At 44.3% G+C, this 10,507-nt stretch overlaps 1 long non-coding RNA gene across 1 annotated transcript; it reads left to right on the plus strand.

Moving 5' to 3' along the window:
* Positions 1-9,291: 9,291 nt before the first annotated feature.
* Positions 9,292-10,138, plus strand: LOC134478626 (uncharacterized). The gene is made up of 2 exons (XR_010051375.1): positions 9,292-9,563; positions 9,746-10,138. It is a non-coding gene; the product is annotated as an uncharacterized LOC134478626 (long non-coding RNA).
* The last annotated feature ends 369 nt before the right edge of the window (positions 10,139-10,507 follow it).

Here is a 10,507-nt window from a genome sequence, read left to right on the forward strand (position 1 = left end):
GGAGCGAGAGGGTGAAGGGCTCCCAGAGGTGGGAAAGGTCCGGCGGTGAAAACAGGAATCGGCTAGGGAATGAATGATGGGCAGTTGTGGCGCACGCTCAGTGCGCGGTCATATAAATCTTGCACCAAGCCCGTGCACGGAAGGCTAGGTTGCCAGCCTGTGATGCTATGGAGGGGCCACCTGTAGGGGTAGAGAGGAAGTGCCATCACTGGGGGCGTGACCTTAAAGGGGGTTGGGGGACCCTGGCCCATCCTTGCTCTTTGCTTCCTGGCCCCTAGGAGGTGAGTAATTTTCTCCTGCACATCCTTCCACTGTTATGTACCTGTGTCACCACAGGCTAAAGCAACAGGGCCAAGTGATCAGGAAGTGAAAACTGAAACCTCAGGCCACAATAAACCTTTCCTATTTCTAAATTGATTTATATGAAGTATTTGTCATAGTGACTCAAAACTGACTGACACTTTTTTTTTTTTTTTTTTTTTTGGTACTAGGTATTGAACCCAGGACCTTCACAGTGAGCTACATTCCCAGCCCTTTTAACTTTTTATTTTGAGGCAGGATCTGGATAAGTTACTAAGTTGCCTGGGCTGAACTTGAATTTGTGATCCTCCTGCTTCAGCCTCCCAGACTGCTGGGATTAAGTTGTGCATTACCATATACCTTTGACATACTTTGTTGTAGCTCTTTCCTGCCGCCTTTCCAAGTTCCCCATCTTGGAACAGAGCTCAAATGTCATCTGTTCTGCTAAGAACTTGGAAATTTTTTTCCTCTGGGCCCCGGAGGCCTCCCTTCCCTTCTTGCAAGGCCCAGTTCCTGGCAGAATGGGTGGTTAGTGATTTGTGTCTTATCTCCTGTCTCCTTCCATTGTCAGCCCTTAGAGCTGCCCCTAGCAGAGGGTGTTAAGGATTTTTTAGTCCTCTAAATATTGCCAGCCCTCCTATCCAATTCGTAGCGTTAAGAAAAGGCCTGCTTTCTCTTGATGCCATCATCTAGGATTGTTTGAGTGACTTTGGCAACAGAGGAGCTTTGAGTGGGGAGGAGCTGCGTTTCCTGGAGTGAGCAGGAGGTGGCTCCGGAGGGGGCAGGAATCCAGGATGGGAGTCATGAGCTCCTGCAGAGGAAGGATAAATAGATGAACCGGAAGAGAGCAAAAGTGCATGTCACGGCTTGGCACAAGGCTGAAGGGCCAGGAGAGGACTAGAGTGGATGCTGAGGACAGTGAGAAAAATATGTTCTTTATTTCTCCATTTAGTCTTCTCACTGAGCAGTGAGGTAGGCATTGCTGTCACCCTCGTGACACAAATACTTAATTGGACGCACGGAGAGGTTAAGTAACAGATCTGTTGCCACACAGCTAGTGAGTGGTTGGGCCAGTACTTGAACCCACTCTTTTGACCCTCAAAACTTACGCTATCAACCGTCACACAGCAAGGTACTCAGTGTAAGATACTTGCTCACCTAATTTCTTACCTCAGTGTACATCACCCCTCTACCAAATGTTTTCTGCTGCAGCTGCTTATTATAATGATGAAAAAAATTCTCTCTTAGGTAATAAATGTATGTTTGAAACTCAAATACTCATATTGGGAGTAAGTTAAATTATAAGTCTTCTTTAAAGAAGAACTTCAAAAGAACTGATACTAGTTCTTTTTAAAAATAATAGCATCATCTATTACCATTACTTCTGACTTATTTCATGGTGATTAATGAATCACCTCCTTTGTTTTGCATGTACCAGGACAAAAGTAAATGGGGAAAAATTGCTGATTTTGTTTAATGGAATGAGAGATACAGAACAATGGAATGAGGCCCCCCCAAAACAAATGATGTGTTTATTCCCATCTGCATAAGTATTAGAATATTATATTCCTCTCAAACCTGTTCTCATCATCTACTATATGTTCTACATAGTTTTTGAAACATAAATCTTCCTTGCCTGAGAATTTGGCTGTGTATTAGTGTAGTGTGGAGTTAGATGCCTCAGAGGCAAAGAATGGATTTGGCTTTTTCTCTTTTTTTTGGCACTGAGAATTGAATTCACTGGGAATTCCACTTGCCAGGCAGGTGCTCATGCCTCTGAGTTACATCCCTCAGAGGCAAAGAATGGAAGAGCTTGGCCTCAGATTGCTTCTATAGATATCATTTCCTGGAGCCAGGAGTTGAGAGGACGGGAAAGCCCAGGCCAGGATCCGTCAGCAGCTCAGTGAAGTCACTAGGACCTCAGTTTCCATACACTTTTCTTTTGCTGTCTTCAGCTTCATTTGGAAGCTAAGTCACCTGGCAGGAGGCTGAGGCAGTCCTAACCGTAACATCCGGAAATAAAAACAACCAGGGGATGGAGAGCAATGTCTCTTTTTGTATATCTCTTTTAGAAGCAAGAAAGTCTCTCCCCAAAGTCTCCCAGCGAGGGCTGATGGCTGCACGACAGAGCACGTCTTAATATTCAGGAAGCCCTGGATTTGGTCCTCAGCACTGCAAGAAAAGAATTTATAAAAAGCAAAACAAACAAACAAAAAAAAAACCCCACACCTTCTAGCAAATGTCTGGTCAACCCCACTAGCTATTCCTACAGCCATCAGTCGCAGGCTAATCTTGTCCAGGCCCCCACAGGCTCAGCATCAATCCCTTGTTATGTTTCTGAGGTAAATTCTTCATCTAGAGAGCAAGCCCGTGGGAATACAAATCTTAAGAAAGATAGAAATCTGAAATTTCATCCTAAGAGCAGGCCTGCGGTCTCTCCTCATGATGCATGGCTTCTGTCACCTCAAAGGTCACCTCGCTTTTCAGAAAAATGAGCTTCTGAAGACTGTGACATACGGCCTTGCTAACCCAATATTGTTCTAAACACAGCGGAGCAGCTGGCTACTTGGAAGCGCTATTTGCTGAATCTTTTTAAATAAAAAATGATCAGAACTTCAAGATAAAGTGCTGTGTTGAACGGGCACATTGATCTCCTTTCCACCCGTAAATATCACAAAAAGTTGAGAGAAATCGAATAAAAGCTTTAGTGCTATGAAGACAGTGGGGAAGGAGCCATGCTCACCAGCACTGCCAAAGCTGGAGAGCCAGGGGGAGTGGTGCTCAGCTTGGCAGACCCAAGAAAAGGGACCAAGAAATACCCTGATCTTGGGTGGAAGAACTTCCCAAACGCTCAAGAACTGGGGGTACTGGGCACTTGTGGAAGCGCAGGTGGCAGAAGGTGACGCGTGATGTAAGGAGTGTCTGGGACCTGAATCCTTCACAGCAGTGGTGCTGCCCTGGCAGGCTGCATCTCCCTGGACAAATAGAGCAGAGACCCAGGCTCAGCAGAGAGTGCTGGCTTGGTGGTTCGGCTGGGATCTAAAGTGTCCCCTGACGCCTCCAGTGTGGGGAAGGCGATTGGATCCTGGAGGTTCAGTGCCCATCAGCAGATTCATCCTTGGATGAGCTCAGGGCCTAATGTGCCATCAGGAGGCGGGCACTGGTGGAGGTGGGCACCAGAGGTAGACCCGGAAGTGTGCATCCCTGTCCCCAGCTCGGCTGCTCCCTTCTCCTGTTCCTGGCTGCTGTGGGTTGAGCTGTTTCCTCCGCTCTGCGCTCTGCCATGGTCTTGCTGCCTTGGCGCCAGACAAGCATGGACTCTGTAGCCAGCATCAACCTCTATCCCTTTAAGTGGCAGGCACTGGGTATTTTGTCCCAATGACAGGAAGTGACTAATACACCCAGCACACACAAGGGCCTGGTAAAAAGGAAAATAGGTGATCTCAACGGTAAGGTTATCATCCAGAAAACAAACCAAGAAAGTAGCAGCTTGCAGACGCTATGTTGAGATCACTGGCTTCTACATACTGGAAACCTGAAGGTCATATCCTTCAAGCAGGAGGCAAAACAGTGTTCTCCGCAGCGGCTGAACCGCAGCCTAGGGAACAATCAAAATCTGTGATAGTAGAGGTCTCTGGCCAGATCACCCTGCAGCGAAGACAGCAGTTGTGAGGCCCCGGTTTCCAGGGCTCCTGTTACTTGTTATCTTGGCCATTTTCTTTACTGGACACCATAGACAAAGTAATTTATAAAAATAGATTTGGTTTTCTTTCTTTCTTTCTTTCTTTCTTTCTTTCTTTCTTTCTTTCTTTCTTTCTTCTTTCTTTCTACTGGGGATTGAACCCAGGTCCTTTGCACTGAGCTATGTCCTTAGTCCTCTAAGAATGTTTTTGTCTTGAGATGGGCTCTCACTAGGTCACTAAACTACCTGGGGTGGGCTCTAAGTTTCGATCTTCCTGTCTCAGCCTCCCAGGGTGGTAAGGTTAGAGTTCTGTGCCACTGCACTCAGCTAGAATAGAGTTTATTTAGCTCATGGTTCTGAAGGCTGGCAAGTCCAAGGATACAGTGCTGGCATATCGTGCTGCCTTATGTGCTGCCTCATGACACAGTAAGGGGCGTCACATGGCGAGACAGAGCAGGTGTGTGTCATCTCAAGTCTGTCTCTCTCTCTCCTTGAGCCACTAGTTCCATCCTATGGGTCCACCTGGTGACCTTATGTAAGTCAAATTATCTTCCAAAAGGCCTGCCTTCAGTACCACCAACATATAAACTTGTTTCCAACACATGAAATGTGACCCATTCATAGCATAGCAGTCATTAAGGTCCCTTTTAAACAGCCAGCAGAGGGTCACCAGCCACTGGCAAGAAGACCCTAATGTATACGAGACCACAGGGAAGAAAAAAGTCACATGGGTAGCAGTGACGATTCTAAGAGAACAAAACAGTTTGTAAAAGAACTATCACTCATAGCTTCTCCAAAATAAAATATTTAACTATGAAAGAGGAATACGATACTATAAAACAGGATAAAAACACTTGTAAATTGAAACCATGAAGCCAGAAGTGAAAATCTTCCTAAGATTAGAAAGGAAAGGTGAAGAAATCTTCCAGAAAGTAGAGGAAAGAGCAAAGGGATGAAAAAATAAGGAGGAGGGGCTGGGGATTTAGCTCAGCGGCATAAGTGCCTGCCTTGCAAGCAGGTAATCGTGGGTTCGATCCCCAGTACCAATAAAAAGGAAAAAGACAAAAAAAAAAAAAAAAAATAAGGAAGAAAATATTTTCTAAAATACTAGAGGAAAAGATGTGGAGACACAGAATACAAGTTCCAGAGAGAAAATGCAGATGAAATTATCAAAGGAGTCAGGTAAGAGAATTCCTTAGAAAGATGCGTATTTCTAGGCTACAGGTGGCAATCAAAGTGGATTAACTCAGATCATGTTGGGCACATCCCTGTGGAATTTCAGGACAGTGGCGACAGAGAAGGAGCAGCAAGCCTTGGAGGGGCGGCACAATGGTCGGTTTGGGGTGCCAGCTGACTAGACAAAGGGATACGTGGTAGCGGGGGGTGTCTTTCTGGGTGTCCGTGGCTTGTTTCTGGAGGGCTGAGAGAGCTCGCTCCCTAGGACTGCCGCACCGTCTTCTCTTGCACTTGGCACTAGAACCCCAGGTCTCTCCACTTTGCAAATCCTTTTCAGCTTTAGATGAATCATATAACATATAAGATATAGTCACTGTGTATTTTAAGTCCAAAGGTTTCCAAATTTTCAAAGAAATGCCTGTGTAGAAGCTACACAATCAACCTGTGGCACAGATTTTTTAAAAAAATAATTTCTATCTGTTGTAAGAATTTCAAATAGATGTAAAAAATTAGTTTTTATAATGATGATTTAGTCCCAAATATATTAGACTGAAAATCTAGATTTTGATTGAGATTGGAATTTGAGAACAAGAAGTTGATGTTTTCTTTGATGAAAATATTTTTTGCTGAGAGTGGTAGTCTATACCTATAATTCCAGTACTTCGGAGGCTGAGGCAGGAGGATCACACATGTTTGAGGCCAGCCGGGGCTATATAGAGAATTCAAGGTCAGCCTGGTATACACGGCAAGACTCTGTCTCAAAAAACAAGCAAAACCAAAAAAGAAAGTATTTTTTGTTAGGTTTCTAAACAAGACTCCATATAAAATGCCACAAATACAGTTGTTCTATTCATTCGGTACACACATAAATGTGTAAATTATTTCCAGCATATAAAAATGCTAGAAACAAACAGTGAATTTAGTGATGTTACATTGTTTCCACTGCTCACTGGTTGAAGGGAGGGTGATTTTTGCAAAGGTTTACTGTACTAACTCCAATTCAAGTTGTCTTGAAGTCAAAGTAATACTTGCTAACTATTAAATAACCAAGGAGAAAATATGACCTCATCAACTTGTAGCATAAATGGGCTAAATTTCAAATCCCCAGGAATGGAAAAGCTGTTTGCAACATACCTAGGTAAGTAAGGTCATTGAAAATGGGATTGAAACTTTTCATAATAAAAATTTGTAATAATAATGATGGCTTTCGTTTTCTCACATGAATCAATATGCAGAAGATTTTAACAGAAGTAATAATATACTCAAACTTACTATAAAAGCAAGAAAATTTGATGTACAGTTTGTTAATATTGACAAATTTAGAGTTCCTTTTCAATGCATGAAAGATATTTGAATTCTAGGCTAATAACACTAAATTGACTCAGGATTTAGGGCCAATTTATCTAATGTGAACAGAAGTAATTTTGCAATTAATGTATTCTTGCTTCAAATTGATTCTTTAGAACAAGTTAGGAATGAGTGTTGTAGAAAAATAGCTTTCAATACTAACTTCCATTAACTGGGAAACATTTTAGTGTTCTTGAAACAACTTGAGCGTGCGAATCTCCATAAATTTCATGCAATCTTAATATAGATCAACTATTTCCGGTGACAATTCAGAGGCCAAATTAGCTGTGCTGTAAGTGTAAAATGCATACTGGATTTTGATGACTTGGTATCAAGAAAAGCATAAAGTAGCTCATTAATTTTTTTGTATTAAGTGCTTGTGAAATGATGGTACAAGCACTTTGGACAAATTGGGTTAAATATATTATTAAAATTCATTCAATCAGTTTACTACTTCCTTTAATGTAACTATCATAAAATTTAGACTTGTACCTGCCTCTCCCATAATCATTCTTGGATAGCGCTGGATCATGCATTTCTTCATCAGGATTTGAGTCTTAGTGACCACAATATATGTACAAATACATGCTATGCACCAGAGATTGTGCCAAAAGTTTTACAAACTCAAAATAACACATTTACCTCAGCACGACAATACTGTAAGATTATTGACTAGGAAACTGAGGCTCGGAGACTTTAAGCAGTTGGCACAAAATCACACAACGAGGTGGATTCCAATTCCGAGTCCCTAACCTGTCCTTTTCATCACCCTGGCAGCACCAACCCATATGTAATATTAGTGTTTCAGCACAGGAGTTTCTTTCCTAAATTTCTTGAGAAATTTGTCTTCCAAATCCCAAACACAAAAGGAAGATCCAGAAATTGAGAAAACAGATAAATGTACTAGAATTCTGTGAGCTTTGATGACATCGCTGGTGAAAGAAAGGTACCTACCGAAGTCAAGCTAGAGTGAGGAGGGAAACATTGTCACTTGGAGCTAAAAGCTCGGGTCAGTATTTCTGGGGGTGGGACCGGAGTTTGTAGGGGAGAGGTGACCACAGGGTCACTGCCAGCCCCTCTTGTGGCGTGGGCCTGCGCTTTTTCATTGCTGACATGGGAGACATTGCTCCTAGCACAGTCAACATTCGTATCCTTTCGTGTGTCAAAATTGGCACACAGATTCCATGAGTGGGATTCAGAGAATGAGCGAGTTTTGGAAGCAAAGCTCTTGAACTGACGATTCCCAGGTGACTCTGGGAGGTGCCCCTAGCCGCGCTTGGAGCCTCTGCTGTTGCTTGGCTTCCTCCCAGCCTGTTCCCAGGTGACTCCCAGTGTCTGCACACTGCTCCGGCCCCAGTTCTTGACAAACACTACGAGAGTATAAATGCTTTGTGAGTATCCCAAGTGCAAGTAGTCTGCAAAGGCTACCAAGCCTAATACTTACTTATCAATGAGAAATTTTGGATACTATGATAATGAGTAATAAGTATGAAAAATGTGAGAAAGTGTTTTCAAAATAAATTATGATTTTAGTAATTTGCTAAGAATCCACATTTTTTATTCCTAGTGTCAAAGATTAATATCTGTCAGAAATTTGGAAATAGTCCCCAGCGTCGTAGGTCTTTATGATCGCACTGACGGGGAAGGAAGGAAGTGATGGCCAGGAACCACGGCTTGGGGATAATTCTCCAGAGAGCAGGAAAGGAGGAGGAAAGACACGCAGGAGGCTGAGCCAGGAAGATCGCCAAGGGTGTGAGGCCAGCCTGGATTACATAGTAAGACCCTGTCTTAAGGAAAGGAGAGAGAGAGAGAGAGAGAGAGAGAGAGAGAGAGAGACAGAGACAGAGACAGAGATAGAGACAGAGACAGAGACAGAGAGAGAGAGGAGAGAGAGAGAGGAAGCCCCAAAAAACAAAAGCCAAAAACCTGCAATGTAGGTAGAAGATTTAGAAGCTCATGGACCTGGTTTTCTAACATAATAAAAGTTGGGGTCATTCGTTGAACTGGAGGCCAGAAGTGGGTAACAGAAATTGTTGGGGAGCATAAAGGTTTACAAGGGGATGAGCATTGTCTTGGGGAGTCTTGTCTTGGGGAGTCTTGGGAGATTTTGTGGGTACCACTGAGCTATCTGCTGAGGTTCCAACAACTCGCCAGAGTAGAGAAAGGCAGCGCATGACAGGGTCCCCAGGTTGTGTAACCTCCTAGACTCAGTGGAGATGGGGTCCTCACATGCACATGAGCAAGCAGAGCCACACCGGGAGTGACATGTCCCTGACAAACAGCTGTGCAGTGGTCACACAGCCCACGCCTGAACTGGGACACAGGTGGAAATGAGCTTGTGAGCAGCCTGGGCTTCTCTGGGGACCTGTATCCTGTTGTATGACTGGCTGGTGAGTGGGGTTGGGGCATTTTGCCTTCTGTTGTAGGGGACAGAGATCCACACCGGCCATCTCAAGTGATGAGTGTTCTTGCAGGAAGCCAGGGACAATGAGCTAGGCAAGAATCACAGGGGACCCAATGTGGCCATACAGCCTGATTCTGCAGAGTCTGGGTGACAATTCTGTACCAGAAGGGATGCTCAGAGTCCAAGAGGCCCTTCCTGAGTTAGATGTCACTGTAGCCCTGTTTGTCTTAGTAAGAGTTAAGGTCCCTGCGTGTGCCTGTACATGTGTGTGCTGCTTCTCCTTGGGCACCTGCTTCCTCCTGTCTCTCATGGGCCATTCAGAAAGAGAGAGAACCTACCTGCTCAGCTAACCACTCATCTGTGTGTTTTGGATGACTGCAGGCTAAGCTATCTGATAAAATCGCTCTTCAGCCACACCAGCTGCTCGAGTCAGGTGCCCACTGCAACACTCTCAGCTATGAACTAGAAGGCATGGTCATGGGCATGATGTGGCCGCCCTGAGCTACCCACTGCCACAGGACGCTCCCCCTGGCAACCTTCTTAAGCTGCTTCGGCACTTACAGAGACTGAGCTCCTCATCCTCTGCTTCCTGAGAGCACTGAACTGGCTGCCAGCCAGTGCCATCTTGGAGCTGGCTCACTTACACGGCCCCAGGTAATTCTCTCCACTTCTCTCCAATTTAGAGACCCCTCTTTACAGAATCCGAATCTACCACTCAGTTAAGGGATGCCGGGTAATGAGAGGGAGAATTCAGATTTGAACCCAGGTTCCTGTAACTCTAAGATTTGTTTTCTTTCTATTGTTTCCTTGTTTTTCCCTGAAAAATGTCTTTGTAGAATTTCTCCCTTAGACCATGCTCCCAAGGAACAGTTGTTTTTCAAGAGAAAGACAACCACAGCGACCCCCCCAGCTACACCACTCTCCATGCACAAGTGCAAGGGGCGCTCAGGCCAGCCCCCTTCTGGGACAGCAGCTGCTCCAGCGTCCAGCGTCAGCCATGACAGCACCACATACATCCTCCTCGGCAGCTGAGGGACAGCCCAGAAATTAAAACACAGTGATGATTCTCTGGGTGCAGTTTAAATCAGATCAGAAAAAAAATTGCCTATAAATAAATTGGATAGTAGTCCTGGCAAACTAGTACAAGTAATTATATCAACTTGATGGTGATAATTATTTTTCATAAAACTCAGTTGCTTCCTGCTTCTAATAAATCTACCCTATGATAATTCTGTAATATGTATTCATTGTACACCAAACCAGGAGTCATTACCGAGTGTGCTAAGAATATGCACTGAATTTCCTACCTTCCCTAAAGACCTTGAACTGTATGTGGTTTTCCCCATCCATAGACAAACCTAGGGCTCAGAGATGTCAGGATATGGCTCTCGGTTGTGGCCTGGGGGTGGTAGCATGATATGGTGTCACCTTTCTGCAAGACACTTTGAGTGACTCCCCTTAAATGCAGAGCAATTGCTGCAACATTTGAACCTTATTTCCATATACTGATACATCCAGGGTGGGGCTATGCTATTCCTTTCTCCCTTCACTTGCCTCTAAGTGATGCAAGTAAGGCCAGCCCCTGGGGTACTGGTATG

This window comes from Cavia porcellus, unplaced genomic scaffold (assembly GCF_034190915.1).
Source record: "Cavia porcellus strain 051 isolate PalLab524CR breed Dunkin Hartley unplaced genomic scaffold, mCavPor4.1 scaffold_14, whole genome shotgun sequence".
NCBI classification, from domain to species: domain Eukaryota; kingdom Metazoa; phylum Chordata; class Mammalia; order Rodentia; family Caviidae; genus Cavia; species Cavia porcellus.